The following is an 18,076-nucleotide window of genomic DNA, read 5'->3' on the forward strand; positions in this document are numbered from 1 at the left end:
AAACCATATGTTTGCACTCATAGGTCTAGCAGGAAAACAAGAGAGACTTAATGGAGAACCAGGGGGAACGGAGGAGAGAGAGAGAGTTGGGGAGAGAGAGGGATGCAAAACTTGAGAGACTATTGAATGCTGAGAATGAACTGAGGGTTGAGGGGGAAGGGGGAGGGGGGAAAAAGAGGGGAAAGGGGGAGGGGGGGTGGTGATGGTGGAGGGCACTTAAGGGGAAGAGCACTGGGTGTTGTATGGAAAACAATTTGACAATAAAATATTATGGAGAAAAAAAAAGAAATGCAGTTTTGATATAGGCTGTAATAGGGATGACCCCTGAAGACTCTATGCTAATTGAAATAAGCCAATCACAAAAGGACAAGTACTACTTGATTCCACTACAAGAGGTATCTAGAGTAGTCAAACTCCTAGACAGAGAAAGTAGAATGACTGCTGTAAGAAGCGCGGGAGAGAGGAATGGGACCTTATTGTTTAATGGTAACAGAGTTTAACTTTTCCAAGATGAGAAAAACTCTGGAGATGGATGGTGGTAATGGCTGCCCAGTAATGAGAGTATATTTAAGTCAGTGGCCTATACAGTCAAACATGGTTAAAATGATTAATTTGAAGCTAAGTAAGCATATTTTCCTACAATTAAAAAAATTAAAAAAGTAGTTGTACAGTAAATCCTTTACTTATGGATTACATTCAAAAGCAAAAGTGTCCGTATGGCACAGGACAAATATACGGCATCAACACTCCATCATACAATCAGCAATAGGCAATGCTATTGATAACATGAAAAAGGTCACATTATCTTCCATAGACATACTTTGCACTTCTTTGGGTTTTTTTGACAAAAACAATATGCAACAAATGCACAACTTTTCAGCACAGATGGAGAGTTATAAACCCTGAGATCTCCCTGTCCCCACTAACAGAAGCACAACAATTAGATGCTGAGATTAAAGCTTACTAACACTTGGGTGCATGAAAAAGAAAAAAAATAAAAGTCAATCTATAAACAATATTGTTATGTCTGTAATTTATATAAATATTTCAGAGGATATTTAGAAAAAGCCCTTTGGTAATGAGTTTCAATATATCAAAGCAGAAATAAACACATATGTTCACAGTGTCTCAGAGAATAATACAAATAAATTATTACAAAATGAGAAAAAGATTGATTGGACTGATACTCTTTAGAGCTGCTGTTTCTTTTTGGTTAATTCCATTTATTACATGAAGTTGCTTGAAACTTCTTAAAAGTCTGGTTAATATTAGCTTGTTAAATATTGTCATAAATGTTTTAGAGTTTGGTTATTGCTTTCTTCAGATCCATAACCTTGCTTTAATAACCCACATATATTCAGATCCACTTAGCAGACACATTACATTGTGTCATTAAGTTACACAATGAGTATAATTGCTTTACTTCCTATGGATTCTCTCCTAGGTCTAAGTCATCAGAAAAGAATATTCTCTCAGAGCCTTAGAGTCTGAAAGTCCCTGGCATCTGAAGGGATCAAGCAGGTGAGAGACACAATCTTTCTCCCAACACCTTAATTATTTATCACCTAGCTCTAGGCAGGTCCAGGTTTTTCTGGAGACACTCTGTCAATCTGACTTGAATTAGGAAAAAAAAAAAACCCTCAGAGCTCACTCTCAGTTACAGGAGGCCAAATGCCCAATGGCTGATGAGAACTTCTAGGAACTTCACATGCTCATTAGGGTATAAATGGGTTTTCCTGATCTATATTTGCATATAAAAAGTGAATTCAACTAAAAAAAAAAAAAGTCCCTTCCAGATTAGATGCTTCAAACCCTTTAAATTCATCCCTGCTATCTATTTCCTGCTTCTTCTTCTGGACATTTGGTTGTGCCCATTTTCACAAATTCTTAGCATGTCCTTAAGAGACCAAAGGGAAAAGATAATGTGAAGCTCAAATGATTGTTCTGGTCCTTAGCTGCAGTTGGAGACTAAATGTGAGCAAAACTTGAAACTGTTGGCAAAATGATAATTTCTGAGCATCAGTAATTTCAGTTGCTTGGACATCCCCTCAGCCAACTGGATTGAAACATCTGCATTCACTCTTTATCACTTGTTAAAAGTGATCTTTTCTTTGAGGTATAAATGGCCCCTGTGAGAGACCTGAAATGTCCACTTGGGAATGCAGGCAGGGTTTTGCAGGGGTGAGGGGTGATAAAAATATAAGTGAACCCCTTGGTTACTGTATCAAGCAAAGAACTTAGTGTGATTCTCAGGAGACCTGTGAAGGACTCTGTGACTTTGGACAAGCTTTCTAAGCTCTCTTGTCTCATTTCGCTTATTCATAACATTCCAATCTTCAAGAATTCCCCAAGTTCTATCTTCCATTCAGTGCTGTAAGAGGTGTGCCCAGCATTTGAATATATGACTTGAGTGTGAGGTCTCACACAGGTGACCATCTAGATGCAGAGATCATCAAACTTTTATATGCATAAATATCCTTCGGGAACTTATAAATATGAGTATTATTGCCAAAACACAGTCACAGAACCTCTGATCTAGCTAGGGATGTTTGAAACAGCTGATTGCTTTTCTAATAAAACATTAAAACTTGTTTTGGTCAATGTCTACTGTTAAAAGTAAATGCCTGACAATGACTTCAGGCCAGTCCTGTTTTGCATTGCCATGCCATGACCTAGGCAGTGGGAACATTTCCCTTAAGCATTCCCCACTTACCCTAGAAATGGGAGCTGTCTTGATTTACCACAGCCACATGCTTACCACTTATAGCAATGGCATACATTTGTGATTACTTGAATCAAAGGTGGCACTTTTGATTTTTATCTTCTTCAGATACTTCCTTTTCTGTGAATACTGACTGAAGAGAAGTGCATTTTTCCCTCCAAATTGTATATGTCTTACAATGCCTTTTCTGGAAGTTTCTTAGTCACTAACCAATTACTACTGCAATAGTTTTCAAATTTTCGCTAAGGAGGATTACCAGCACATACAAGGCAGAAAAATGGTTAGGCTTAGATGTTTGGTTTTGCCAACCTCCCTTCCCCCACAAAACCATTACTAAAAAAATGGAAGTTTCAAATCTCCTTTGCTTGCTAAATTTTCAGAGAAAATTTTAGTTGGATTTCAGAGCTAATCAAGGTAGAACCAAAGCATCAGATTTGCTCTCTCTGATGTGAAACACACATTCTAGTATCAAACGGCTGCAAACATGTTAAGTTTGTCTCTCCCTATTTCTCTATGTATCCACCTTTGAGGAATTATTTAAGGTTCCTTGAATGTACCACACTTTAAAAAATGTGAGCCTGGGGCCCCTGGGTGGCTCAGTTGGTAAAGCATCCGGCTTCGGCTCAGGTCTTGATCTCACGGTTCATGGGTTTGAGCCCCATGTCAGACTCTGTGCTGACAGCTAGCTCAGAGCCTGTAGCCTGTTTCAGATTCTATGTCTGCCTCTCCCTCTTCCTCTCATTGACCCTCCCCTGCTTGTGCTATCTCTCAAAAATAGATAAAAAACAAAAAAAAATCTTTTAAATGTGAGCCCGTTTTTCTTCCCGTGTTGTACTTGCTAGCTCACTCCTTCTCATCTCCCAGAACTCAGAAACTACATCTGGGGCCCGTTTTCTGAGTTTCTACAGAAGTTTGTGGATAATTTGTCATAATCCAAACTGTAGTTTACATGAATCATAAGCTTTCCTTTTGTTATCTTCCATAGGAAAGAGTCCTCTGAGGACAGATACTGTGACTGTTGTGTTTTGTTTGTTTTGTTTTTCTTTCCAATTCCCAATACCTAACAACATCCTGCTAGGTAGATGATGTGTGCTCATACTTATTTATAGGATGGATGGACAGATGGAGTGATGGATGGATACACAGAAATATAAACCAATTTCTTTTTCAGTTACTCTCTTCTAATGTGTTACTGATGTTTCTACCATATTTTTATGTTTCTCAAAGAAAAAAAAAGATAAAAGCAAAACAATTCATTCAAACAAACAACTCTGGAAGACTACCTGGATTTTGTTAGAGATAAAATAGAGAAATTAGATCAAATAACATCCAAGTCTTTGAAAATATCTGGCAATACTTCAGACCTCTCTATACTGAGAGGGTATTTTTTGTTTGTTCGTTTTGTTTTAACAGCTATTCAGACAAGATGTGAAGGATATGCTTTTAGCTTAAGAATATCCAATAGTTCCCTGCTACATTCAAGATAAAAATGAATGTTCTCCTTTCTAGAAACTCAGCTCTTTAAAATTGAGATCTTTCCACATTCAAGTCCCACCTGATTCTACATTCTATAAACTCAAAATCTACGCAAAAAAATGTTTGTTTTTACTTTCTTTCTAAATTCAAAATTCAAATTAGTTAACATATATTGTCGTCTTTGGCTTCAGGAGGAGAAGCCAGTGATTCATTAATGCCCAGTGTTCATCCTGAAAAGTGCCCTCCTTAATGCCACCCATTTAACCATTCTCCCACCCAACTCCCCTCCAGCAACCCTGTTTGTTCTCTGTATTTTTAAGGGTTTTTAAATTTTTTTGAAATTTATTTTTTAGAGAAGGAGATAGAGAAAATGTGTGAGTGAAGGAAGGAGAGAGAGAGGGAGAGAAAGAGACAGATTTCCAGCAGGCTCTGCACTGTCAACACAGAGACCAAGACAGAGCTGGATCTCAGGAACCGTCAGATCATGACCTGAGCTGAAATCAACAGTTGGATGCTCAAGCAGCTGAGCCACCCAGGTGCTCCTGTTCTCTGTATTTGAATCTCTTATGCGGTACTTGGGTGGCGCAGTCGGTTAAGCATCTGACTTCAGACCAGGTCATGGTCTCTTGGTTCTTGAGTTCAAGCCCCTTACTGGACTCTGTGCCAACAGCTCAGAGTCTGGAGCCTGTTTTGGATTCTGTGTGTGTTTGTGTGTGTGTGTGTGTGTGTGTGTGTGTGTGTCTGCCCCCTTTCCTGCTCACACTCTGTTTCTCTCTCCCTCTCTCTCTCTCTCTCAAAAATAAACAATTAAAAAAAAGAGTCTCTCTGGGGCGCCTGGGTGGCTCAGTCGGTTGAGCCTCCGACTTCGGCTCAGGTCAGATCTCACGTTCGTGGGTTCGAGCCCCGCGTCAGGCGCTGTGCTGACAACTAGCTCAGAGCCTGGAGCCTGCTTCCAGTTCTGTGTCTCCTTCTCTCTCTGCCCCTCCCCCTCTCATGCTCTGTCTCTCTCTGTATCAAAAATAAATAAAACATTAAAAAAATTAAAAAAAAAAAGAGTCTCTCAAATCACCATGAAGTTGTCTGCACCTGGAAGGTGGTTAACATCTAGTAGTAATACTTCAAGACTCAGTTCAAATGGTTATTCATTAAACAGCTTGTCTTGGCAAATATGTTTTCTTATAGTGATTCATGACATTATTTTTTTTTAAGTTCTTCCCTCTTCATCACTGTCAAAATGTGATCAAGACTCTGAAAATTTCCCTGAAATGTGTCAATTTCCCTGAAAATACAACATGCATCATTTTGTTGTAGTAAAATCTCACTATATGTGATTAAACACTGGTTATCATTTAACTAAAATAGGTTACTGTTCTTTTTTTATTGTTTAATGTTTATTTTTGAGAGAGAGAGAGAGACAGAGAGAGAGAGTGAGCGCGTGCCAGTGAGCAAGCAGGAGCAGGGGAGAGGCAAAGAGAGACACACAGAATCCAAAGCAGGCTCCAGGCTCTGAGCTGTCAGCACAGAGCCTGATGCAGGGCTCAAACTTAGGAGCCATGAGGTCAGGACTTGAGCCAAAGCCAGATGCTTAACCAACTGAGCCACCCAGGTGCCCCAAATAGGATACTGTTCTTGTAATTTTATCATTTAAATGATCACAGAGTGAAACTGATCATTTCTTATACTATTCTACGAATGGTAGCATTTATACAGATCTACGAACTCTATCAACTGGACGTGGAACAAACCCTTCACCCTCAACACACTTCTCTGGTTCTCCCATGACAGACCTACCTTTTCCTCAACCTAAGAGCTGGCAATCACTAATCTGTATTCTAGCTCTACAGTTTTATCTTTTTGAGAAAGTCATGTAAATGGAATCATGAAATATATAATCTTTTGAAACAAGTGTTTTTTTTCACTAAGAATAATTTCTTTGAGATTTCGTCAAGTTACTGTATCTATCACTAGCCCACTCCTTATTTAATTTTCCATGTACAGATGTACCAGGTTGCTTACCCATTTACTCATTAAAGGATATTTGGATTGTTTCGAGGTTTTGGCAGTTATAAATAGAGCTGTTATGAACATTCACGTATAGGTTGTTTTATGAACATTCACGTATAGGTTGTTTTGTGAACATAATTTTTCATTTTTATAGGATAAATACCCTAGTGTAGAGTTTTACTGAGATATAATTGATATACAAAATATGTTTGGACTTATGCATACACCTGTGAGACCATCACCACAATCAGGGTCAGAGACAGGTCTATCACCTTCAAGGTTTCCTTGTGTCATGTGGAGATTATTTTATGTGCCAACTTCATTGGGCTAAAGGACAACCAGATATTGGTAAAACATTATTTTTGAGTGTTTCTGTGAGAGTATTTCTTTAAGTGATTAGCATTTTAATCAGGAGAATGAATAAAGAAGATCCTCTTTACCAATATTGGTGGGCATGCTCCAACTGGGGCCCAAAGAAAACAAAAAAGGCAGAGAAAGGACAAATTCTCTGTGGTTTTTTTTGTGTGTGTGATTATTTGCTTTCCTTTGAGGTGGGATGTGCATCTTCTCCTGACCTTAGTCATAAAATGTTTTGATCTTGGGCATTTAGACTGGGAGTTATACTGCAGGCTCCTCTGGATTTCATGCCTTTGAACTTGAACTGAATTATACCACTGGCTTCCTTGGTTCTCCAGCCTATAGATGGCATACTGTGGTATATCTCCACCTTCATAATTATATGAGTAAGCTGCCATAATAAATCTTTTCTTAAACATCTTTATACTTCCTATTGGTTCTGTTTCTTTGGAGAATACTGGTCCATACATTTTTTTATATGTATGTTTGCAGTGTATACACATACCATGAGGTTTAGCCTCTTAACACATATTTAAGTGCACAATACAGTTTTGTTAAAACAGACTGTACAACAGATCTCTAGAACTTAGTCATTTTGCATAACTGAAACTTAATACACATTGAACAACTCCCCATTTCTCCTTCCCCAGACTCCAACAAACACAATGAATTCTCTATTTCTATGGCTTTGACTCTTTCAAAAACCCCATGTAAGCAGTATTTGTCCTGTATATTTGACTCTTTCAAATACCTCATATAGGCAGTATTTGTCCTGTATTGCATTATTTCACTTACAATAATATATCCAGTTTCATCCATGTTGTTACAAATGGCAGGATTTCCTTATTTTCAAAGGCTGAATAATATTCCACTATATATATATATGTGGACCATCACCACATATATATATACACACATATATATATACATACACACACATAAATATGTATATATATATATATATACACACACATATATATACATACACACACATAAATATGTATATATATATATACACACACACACATACATATGTATGTGTGTATATATATACATTTTCTTTATTCATTCATTTGTTGAACATCTGCATTGTTTTGACACTTTGACTAGTGTGAATAATGGTGCAATAAACACTAGAATGCAGACATTTCCTTGAGATATTGATTTAAATTTTTTTCAGGTATGTACCCAGAAATGAAATGACTAAATTATATGCTAGTTCTATTTTTAACTTCATGAAGAGCCTCCATACTGTTTTCCATAGTGGTTGCACCATATTATATTCTCACCAAGAGTGTACAAGTGTTCCAATTTCTCCACATCTCCTCCAACACTTGTTATCATTTTTGTTTGTTTATAACACCCATTCTCACTAGTGTTAGGTGACATATCATTTTGATTTGTATTTCCCTGATGACTGGTGATATTAAGCACCTTTCAACATACTGTTGGCAGTTTTCTTTTAATGTTTTTTAATGTTTATTATTGAGAGAGAGAGAGAGAGAGAGAGAGAGAGAGCGAGCGAGCAGAGGAGGGGAAGAGAGAGAGAGGGAGGCAGAGAATCCAAAGCAGGCTCCAGTCTCTGAGCTGTCAGCACAGATTCCAATATGGGGTGTGAACCCAACGACTGCAGGATCATGACCTGAGCCGAAGTTAGATGCTTAATCAACTGAGCCCCCCAGGTGCCCCAACACATTGTTGGAGATTTCTATTTTTTTGGGGAAATGTCTATTCATGTCTTTTGCCTATTTTTAATGAGGTGACTTACTTGTTTTTAAATTGAGTTATAGGAGTTCCTTACATATTTTGAATATTAACCACTTATCAATATGTGGTTCTCAAATATATTTTCTCACTCCATAGGTTGCATTTTTAATCTGTTGGTTATTTCTGTTGCTGTGCAGAATATTTCTCTTATTATTAAAAAATAATGTTTATTTTTGAAAGAAAGAAAGACAGAGCATGGACGGGGGGGGGGGGGGGGGGGGGGGGGGGGGGGGGGGGGGGGGAAGCGCAGAGAGAGAGAGGGAAACAGAATCTAAAGCAGGCTCCAGGTTCTGAGCTGTCAGCATAGAGCCTGACACAAGGCTCAAACCGTGAGATCCTGAGCCAAAGACAGATGCTGAACTGACTGAGCCACCCAGGTGCCCCTTTTTTTTTTTTATTATTTGTTAATGTTTATTTATTTTTGGGGGAGGGATCTCTGTTTCCTTAATCTTTATTGTTGTCTTTCTAGTCAATTTCATTTATATCCAACTGATCCTTGTTATTTCCTCCCTTCTACTAACTCTGGACTTAGTTTGTTCTTCTATTTCCAGTTTCTTGAGGTATAAAGTTAGGTTATCTATTTTATCTATATTTTTGAAATAGTTATGTATCACTATAACCTTCCCTCTTAGAAGTGATCTGCTACATCATATGAGTTTGGTGGGCTGTGTTTTCATTTTCATTTGTCTCAAAATACTTTTTGATTTCCCATTGATTTCTTTTTGACCTATTGGTTCCTCAGGAGCATGTTGTTCAATCCTCAAATAATTGTGAATTTTCCAAATTTCTTCCCGTTATTGATTTCTAGATTCAAAGCATTGTGGAAGATTTCAATTTTCTTAAATTTCTTAAGACTTATTTTGTTGTGGGGCACCTGGGTGGCTCAGTTAGTTAAGCGTCCGGCTTTGGCTCAAGTCATGATCTCATGGTTTGTGGGTTGGAGCCCCGCGTCGGACTCTGTTCTGAGAGCTCAGAGCCTGAAGCCTGCTTCAGATTCTGTCTCCCTCTCTCTCCCCACTCATGCTCTGTCTCTGTCTCAAAAATAAATAAAACATTTTTAAAAAGGACTTATTTTGTTGTCTAACATATAATCTATGCTGGAGAATGTCCTATGATTATTTGAGAAAAATGGGTTATCTACTGCGTTTGGGTGGAACATTCTATATGTGTCTGTTAGGTCCATTTGGTCACCAGTGTATTTTAAAATTTCACGGTAATTTAATTATTTTAGGATTTATTTTTTTAATTCTTAATGTTTTATTTATTTTTGAGAGAGAGAAAGAGAGAACACAAGTGGGGAAGAGGCAGAGAGAGAGATAGAGGGAGACACAGAATCCAAAGCATGTTCTGACACAGAGCTCGAACTCATGAAACTCAAGATCATGACCTGAGCTGAAGTTGGACACTTAACTGGCTGAGCCACTTAGGTGCCCCTTCATTTGCAAATTTCAATAAGATTCTGTTCTCCTAATTAACAGGTAACAATTGAAAGCACTGATTATATTACCAAGGATTTTACTATATAGATTTGGTAGTCATATATAAAACCATAGAATCAGATATGACCAGACAGCTTTAAGGTAAAATATACTGTGGTAAGAACTTCACTTTCTCTTGAAAAATGGACAAACCTGAGTAAGCCCTTGTGAATCAGGGTAACTGGAAGGTCACCTGTGTTCTCTTGCAAGAACCTGAGACACTTCTCACTGTTTTCCAGGTCTTGTCTCATGATGCACAGACACCACCTGACCATCAGGAAGCTGGGGCCCTAGCAACTAACTCTCAGTAGATAACCTAACAGTAGATTCAGCCGATTCAATACACAGAGACAGTAGCCACTATAGCACTCATATGGCCTGACAAATTGCTACAGATGCTGAATTGCCCTTGAAATGCAGTGACTTGGTTAATGCAATAACAGCACACCCTATGTGTTCTAAACAACACCTGAGGCAACTGCCAAAGGAACCTGGGGTCCTCTTCCAGAGCTCCCAGCAGGCAGATTGATTATACTGGTCCTCTCCCTCTGAATGAGAGCTCTCAGTAATGCCTTGGTTTGTGGGGAGGCGGAGCCTGGCCTAACCCAAGCCTTCTCCTGTTGCTCTGCACACCAGGCTAACACCATGGGGGGACTAGAGAAGCTGAGTACCATGCACAGATACCCCTGTCAAATAGACAGTGATTGGGAGTCACATCTTAAAGGTCCTGGTATGCAAGATTGGGCAAAAGAATATGACATTTAATGTTGGTCCCATCTCCCTTATAACCTGCAAGCAGCAGGGCTGATAGAAAGAAAGGAATCTTAAAGCAGCAGATTACTACAAAGTAAAACCACCTTGGCCAGGTTGACTAAAGTACTCTCCCAGGCTTTAATACATGTAAATAACCAACGAGTAGGGTCTGTTACTCATGTGCCAGACTGTGAAGCCCTGTCAAGACATGCAACAGGGTAAAGGTATAGAAATCACAGGAGAGAGCCACTTCCCCAACATTCACCTCGGATCAATGGTGGAACTGGAATACGAGAATCTGCAATGGGCAGTCCCAACAGCATGGTGCAGACAGACAGTTGCCAAACATGCAACCTCCATGCTAGTGAGCAGCTTACTGACCTCTCAGGTCAGCAAGAAAAGGGGTGGAGGGGGAGGCCCATGAAATCGAAAGAGGCAATCATAAGGGATAAAGTGTTAGAAAAGCCCATGCAGAGGATGTGACCCTCTGTTGACCTCTGAGATGCAACTGGGACGTTGGAGCCTCCTCACCCACTCCCCAGATCTGCACACGCAGCCCACTGTTCCCACAGCTGAAGCCATTTCAAGGAGATGGCCCTTAAAGTAATGCGTTTTTCAGGGCACCTGCACTCAATACACACCTGAACTCCATTAAGACCTCTAAATTTTGTGTTTTTTTAAGATTCGGGCGGTTGGTGTGGAGGTCTACTTTTGTTCAGCTGCCCAAAACAAGCCTCATGAGTAAGCTCCTCTGCTTATTAAAATCACCACCTACCAGTCTGAAGTGCTCCGTCTCTTCCGTCTCTTCTTGTCATCCACGGACAGGGACCAGATAGGAAGGAAGCAACCAGGAGAGGCGATCAGATCCAGGCACAAGCGTAGCAGTCCGGCTTGGAAATTGCAGCGTACGCCTGAGGCTGCAGGGGTTAGCCATGGGCCTGTGCGCAGCCGTGGAGGCCAGGGACCTGAGTCAGGGCCTATTGTACGCAGATGCAGACCTACAGAGTTCGCAGTGGGCACCCGCAACAGCGCAGGCCAGTGACAGGTGTCACAGCCAGACTTGGTCCTGCTACCACTTGCAGGGAGGCTGGCTAATGGCGAGCACGCCTGTGGCGGTACGAGTTACCTGTGGAGCATGCGCGTGGAGGTGGGCGCCCGCGAGGGCAAAAAAGCCCATCACATCCGGGTACTGACCTGCTGCGGGCTTCAAAGGTGCTCACAGCCCTGGCTGTGACGATGGCTGTTTGGGAGACTCCTGGCCCCGGGGCGTCGGTCCTCTGTGGCTTAGGCTTGGGCCGCTGAAGTGGAAGAAGAGGAGAAGAGCAGGTTGATACTCCGGCAGGTAATAACTGCACCCAAGTGAAAACCTGTGGAGCCCTCCGGCGCCAAAGCCCGCAGGCGTCTGTGGTGGCTGGACTGGGTATTCATTTCCTCGGTGGCACAAACTGCTGGTGTTGTCTGCCTTCCAAGGCGAGGTTCTTCAGGATTAGAGCTGCAGGTGTCTGAGCACCTGCCAGGACTGGCGAAGTCCCCGGCAGAAAGAGCTGTTAGAAGTCCTTTGCCGAGCAGGCCCCTGGGAACTGGGGCTGCTCCCGCGCTGTGACTGGTCCCCGTCTCTGCTCTCTTCCCACTTCCTGGCGGCCGCGGGGCAGCTCTGCTCCACCAGCCTCGGGGGTGGGGGGTGGGGGGCGCGACACGGAAGCGGGCTCTGAGGCGATGCCCTGGAGCCGGTGGAAGCCTTTCAGTGAAGGGGGTCCCTCTGGGGTCTGCAGGTGTCTCCCTGTTGCCATTCTCCGGGATGGGAGGCTACGAAGTGAAACTGCTCTACCATTTTTTTTCTTTGCGGTTATCATCAGCGTTGTGTAGTTGTTATCAGGTGTGTATGTGCGTGCGCACCCGCGCCCCTGTGTTCTGAAGCTTCTCAAGTGGACCCCTGAGGTCTCTCAGGCCTGGTTACCTTTGCGGATAGCGCTTTGTTACTGCTCTTTGTGACGGGATGGAGGCTGCCGTGCCCTACCTCCCCCAGTTGGTGATGCCCATCCTACACACTCAGATAAATTTTAGGAGTTTCTCTGTATCTACAAAGGTACATTACTGTCACTTCGATTGGAATTAAATTAAATCTGTAAAGAAATTTGGGGAAATGACATCTTTACCGGGTCGAGTCTTCCAATGCCATGAGCGCAGTCTACATCTTCATTCGTTAAGGTCGTCTTTGATTCTTTTATCACTGGGTTGCAGTTTCAGAATACTTTTTCTCTGTTTTTTTTTTTTTTTTTTTTTGGTGTGTGTGTTTATACATCAGTGATTCATTTTGAAACTTTTAAACATTATTTTGAAGTGTTTTAAATATTTACAATATTGCTTTTGAATTTCAGATTCTAATGTTATTTTGCTAGTACATAGAATATCATAGACTTTTGTGTATTGACCTTGTTTTATACAACTTTGATAAATTCACTTGTTCTGAGAGGTTTTATTCTTTTGTTTTGTTTCTAGACTCTTTGGGATTTTCGTCTTCTACCTTGGATGATCGAGTCATCTACAAGTAAGGACAGTTTTATTTCTTCATTTCAAATCTGTATGCCTTTTATTATCATCTCGAGCCAGTGATAGCTTTCTATTTAATGGGATAGTATGTGTAATAGGTTTGGTGTGAGCTGACACCCTTGTCTTGTTCTTGAATTTAGGGGAAAAGCATTTAGCGTTTCACTATTAAGTGCGAAATTAGCTGTTGCTTTTTTTTTCTTTGTTCTTTGTTGTTGGTGTCCTTTACTAGGTTGAGTAAGTTGTCTTCTGATTTGCTGAGAATTTGTTAGTGGCGGAAGTTGAATTTTGTCCATTGCTTTTTGGCAAGAATTGATAGGTGTATGTAGATTTTCTTCTTTATCACTATATTAGGATATTTTAATTCTCAAATATTAAACAAGCTTTGCATTCTTATGATAAACCACACCTAGTTGTGGCTTACTATTACTGATACATATGTTGAATCTGATTTAGTAATATTCCATGGAGGGTTTTTGAGTTTTTATGTATTGCAATGGAAAATCTGCTTTACATGAAGGAAGTTTTAAAATCAAGAGTTGATACAATGTCTCCAAGGTAAGTGATTGTTACTGCTTTCTAGTTTAATTTCATTGTGATCAGAGAATAAAATTTATATGACTTCTGTTATTTTAGATGGGTAAGCATTTGCTTTATGATCCATAATGTGATCCATCTTGATGTATGTTCCATGTACTCTCGGCTGCATATTCTGTTCAGTGAAGTGCTCTGTGAACGCCAGTCAGATCCAGTTTATTGACGGCACTGCTCAATTTTTCTGTGTCCTTGTTGATTTCATAAGTGCTAATTCATATTAATCCTGGTCTTTACTGGGTAAGGGTGTTGAAGTTTCCAATATTATTGTGGCTTCGCCTAACATTTCTGCTTTCATTTCTATGAGTTTTGCTTGTATATTCCAAAGCTCTGTAGTAAGTTATATATACACATTTGAAATTAAGTTTTCTGGGTAAATTGGCCCTTTTATCATTCTCTAATGCTTCTATCTCTTTTAACTTTCTTTGACTAGAAATCTACTTTGTCTGATATTAATATTGCCACCCTGGCTTTCTTTTGATTAGAACTTAAGTGGTATTTCCCCTCAGAACTTTTACTTTTAGCCTACTTCTATCATTATATTTGAAATGAAATTCTTGTAGGCAGCGTATGGTTGGGTCATATTTTTTAATGCATTCTCATGACCTCTATCTCTTAATTGGTACATTTAAATACTTTACATTGAATGAAGTTATTGGTATGTTTGGATTAAGACGGTAATTGTGTTACTTCTTTTCTGTCTTGCTCCATTTCTGTTTGTTTTTAGTTTCCTATTTTGGCATATTTTAACATTTTTAGTATTCCTTTTTAACTCAACTATTGTATATTTGACTATAATATTTAAATGACTATTTTTATGAGTTACTTTACAGATCATAATACTGACGCTTAATGTTTTCACAGTATAATTAGTAGCAACAAGTAACCATAGAGTTTCTTTACTTTCTTTGGTTTATGCTACAATTTCTTATAAATTAGGACTTTGATGCATTAAAAGCCATGTCAGTCAATATTATTTCAACTGCTAAACACTTTAAAGATCTAAGAGGAACAGATTCCATTAGTTTTTCTTCATCTGAGGATACCTTTATTCAGCTTCACTCTTGAAGTATAATTTTGCTGGATATAGAATTCTGAGTTGACTTCAATTTTTTGTTTGTTTGTTTTCCTTTTAGCACTACAAAAGTCATTGTATCACCCTGTTCCATCCTTTAAGGTTGTTGATGAGAAATCATTAGTCATTGGGGCTGTTGTTCCCTGAGAGTGTGTTATTATTCTGTTTTCAGGATTTTTTTCATGTCTTTAGTTTTCAGTTGTTTGGATATTTAAAGGCATGATTGTGTGGGGCGACTAATCATGTTTAAGCTTCACGGACTTCTTTGCATCTATAGGTTTATTTCTCTTCATTTTGTTTTCATTGAACAAACTCTTTTGTTCCCCCGTTGGGACTTGGATCATATAAATATTTTGTCATTTGGTACTAATATAATAATTTGTGAGGTACTGTTTATTTGGGGAGAAAAACTTATAAATAAAAAATAATTGGGAAGTAAAAACTGCAGAGTTAACATGGAGAGACTGCTGGATTGAAGGAATCAAATAACATTAAGTAGAAAGAAGAGAAGAAATACTGAAATGTGGAATTAAAGATTTGAGGGGATGTTTCTGGGAACCAGTATAGAAATACATGATTTAATCTTCCTCATAGCTGTTGCCATGTAATAGTAATGTTCGTGATACTATTTGCTGTTGCCAAAGGTGAGTCATTCATGCAAAAATATTAAATATTAACAAGTTTAGACATATGGCACATTTTAAACAGTGGTGTTCCAAGAATAACATCTTGGAAGCAAATGAATGTTTAAATTGACAATTTCAATGCATAATTATATGAAGTGATGTTAGTTTTGCTAGATGTTCTGCATGTTACATTATTTAAATATGACTGAATAATGTTCACTGGGGTTTTCCAGGGTTCGGATATTCACTATATGCTATTGATCTTTGAAAGAAAAAAATGCAAAGAGAATATATGAATGATGATGTGGAATACTCCAGCATAAAATTAGAAGCTCATGTAAAAAGTGAAGTAGAAAAAGAAATACAGAATTCAATAGCCAGCTAAAAATCAAGACAGGTAGATAAAATGTTTATTATTAAAAAAGGAAATGAGCTTCTATGAAACATAGTATGACACCCAACTTGGAGATTTTGGATGAGCTCATAGCCATGCAATGAACAACATCAGTGGAAAATGAAAGAAATTTTTCAGCATCTATAAAAGTTGTGAAACAATAATTATACTACAGGATAGAAAAATTAAGCCATATGTGTTTTAAACTTTCATTTTTAAGGATGCTAACTTTTAAATATTAAATACCTCACTATTATAATTTTAAAGTATTTTAATGGGCATTCATTAGTGATTATGTTCCCTCATATAATGTTTCTATTATCAAATATCTTATCAGGCAGAGTTTATTTTGCATACCATTTAAATATGCAATTTTGTAATAACCTCTTTGTTCATAGCAATAGCATTTGTATATTTTGTATCCATTTTATTCTAAAATCTCCTCTGAAGTATTTAATATGATCCCATCATTGAAAAGATCACTGTGTATTTTGCAGCTGTTCATTATTATTTTAAAAGATATTTTAGGGGCACCTGGGTGGATCAGTTGGTAAGCATCCAACTTCAGCTCAGGTCATGATCTCGCGTTTCTTGGGTTCAAGCCCTGCTTCAGGCTCTGGGATGACAGCTAGCTCAGAGCCTGGAGCCTGTCTTCAGATTTTGTGTGTCTCTCTCTGACCCTCCCCTGCTCATGTTGTCTCTCTCTCTCAAAAAAAAAAAAAAGATATTTTATAAGTGCTATGAAAATATGGATTTGTTTATAATTTCAGAAATTCCTAAAAATTCTTAGGAGTTCCCATTTTTCAATATCCAATTTCAAAGTTTAATAGCTTTTAGGAATTTGGAATCATTAGGTAAATCTTAGGACTTCGGAATTCTAGGACTTCAAGGAATAGAAAAACATCAGAACCAGATGTTGGAAAGGACTTTGCATATTTCACATTTGCTGTCGTAATTCTAATTTTAGCTGCATGGTCTACGAGGACGTACACCACATCTAAATGTGATTTTATGTGTATGTTAGAAGACCTCATAATTAATTCAGGGCAGCTTTTCCTTTTGTGACTTCTAAAGTTTGTTTCTGCTGAGTGTTAGAATTTTAAAGGTGAGACTATTTATTTACATTATGAGAATTTGTCTAATGGAAGTGTGACAGTTGTAATATCTGTTGAGCCTTTAGAAATTACAAGAAGAAAAAAAAAAAGGTCCTCTACATTTTGATAGGTGAGCAGTAGGAAACCTTGCCTTGATTTGTGAACTTACTTGTTCTTTGGGATTTTACACACTGCAAGGAAAGCCTACTTTCTATGAAAAGATTTAAAAACATGAATTTATATAAAAGCTCCAAGGTAGGCATGAGGATCCAGGAAACAAGTGAGGTAAAGTGTGCTTAAGATTTTGGTAAAACATTTGGTCCTATTTAACAGCTTGATGAATGGGTCTCCTCTCCTAATTCATCTGACCTCTGGTATAGGTTCTGAGTGTGACTCCCTGCAGGGAAACACAATATATACTACCTACAGTGCAGTGAATTGGGAGAGAAGCAGAATATGATTTTTGTTTTAACAGCCCAATTTCTTCCTTCTTCGGCATGCTCAATTTCTTACTTCCTACCCTGTAAGGAGCAGGAAATTTTATATCCAGAGAGAAATTAGAAATAAGCCAATTCTCTGCTCATTTGTGTATGAAGAATCTCTAAATAGAGATGATTATCAATTTAATGATAAAATCCTAAGAAAGAAGGGAATTTATTCGAGATCCTGTTTTCAATTCTTTAAGATAAATATCTAGAAGTGGGATTGCCAGCCTATTTGGCAGTTTTTAATCTTTTGAGGATGTTCCATAGTGATTTCTACAGTAACTACATCATATTACATTCCTGTCAACAATATACAGGGTTCTAATTATATCACATTCTTGGCAGTTCAGTTGCCTATTTTTTTCATAATGCTCATTTTTTTTTAAGTTTGTGTATTTATTTTGAGAGATAGTGTGTGTGCACATAAGTGGGAGAAAGGCAGAGAGAAAGGGAGAGAGAATCCCAAGAAGGCTCTGCATTGTCACATGGAGCCCAATATTGGGCTCAAACTCATGAGCCATGAGACTCTGTCTTGGGCCAAAATCAAGAGTCAGACACTTAACCGACTGAGCCACCCAGATGCCCCCATAATAGCCATCTTAACAGGTATGAGATTATATATCATCATGGTTTTAATTTGCATTTCCCTGATGATTAGTTACATTGAACATAATTTCATATGCCTGTTGATCATTTATATATTG

General features: G+C 38.7%; 1 long non-coding RNA gene across 1 annotated transcript in view; it reads right to left on the bottom strand.

Annotated features, from left to right (window-relative positions):
- Positions 1–12,503, bottom strand: part of LOC115280623 — a 15,725-nt gene extending 3,222 nt beyond the window's left edge. The window contains exon 1 of the long non-coding RNA XR_003903859.1: positions 11,333–12,503. This is a non-coding gene — a long non-coding RNA (uncharacterized LOC115280623). The remainder of the gene's footprint in view (positions 1–11,332) is intronic.
- Positions 12,504–18,076: the final 5,573 nt, after the last annotated feature.

The sequence above is a fragment of the Suricata suricatta genome, chromosome 16 (assembly GCF_006229205.1).
Source record: "Suricata suricatta isolate VVHF042 chromosome 16, meerkat_22Aug2017_6uvM2_HiC, whole genome shotgun sequence".
NCBI classification, from domain to species: Eukaryota; Metazoa; Chordata; class Mammalia; order Carnivora; family Herpestidae; genus Suricata; species Suricata suricatta.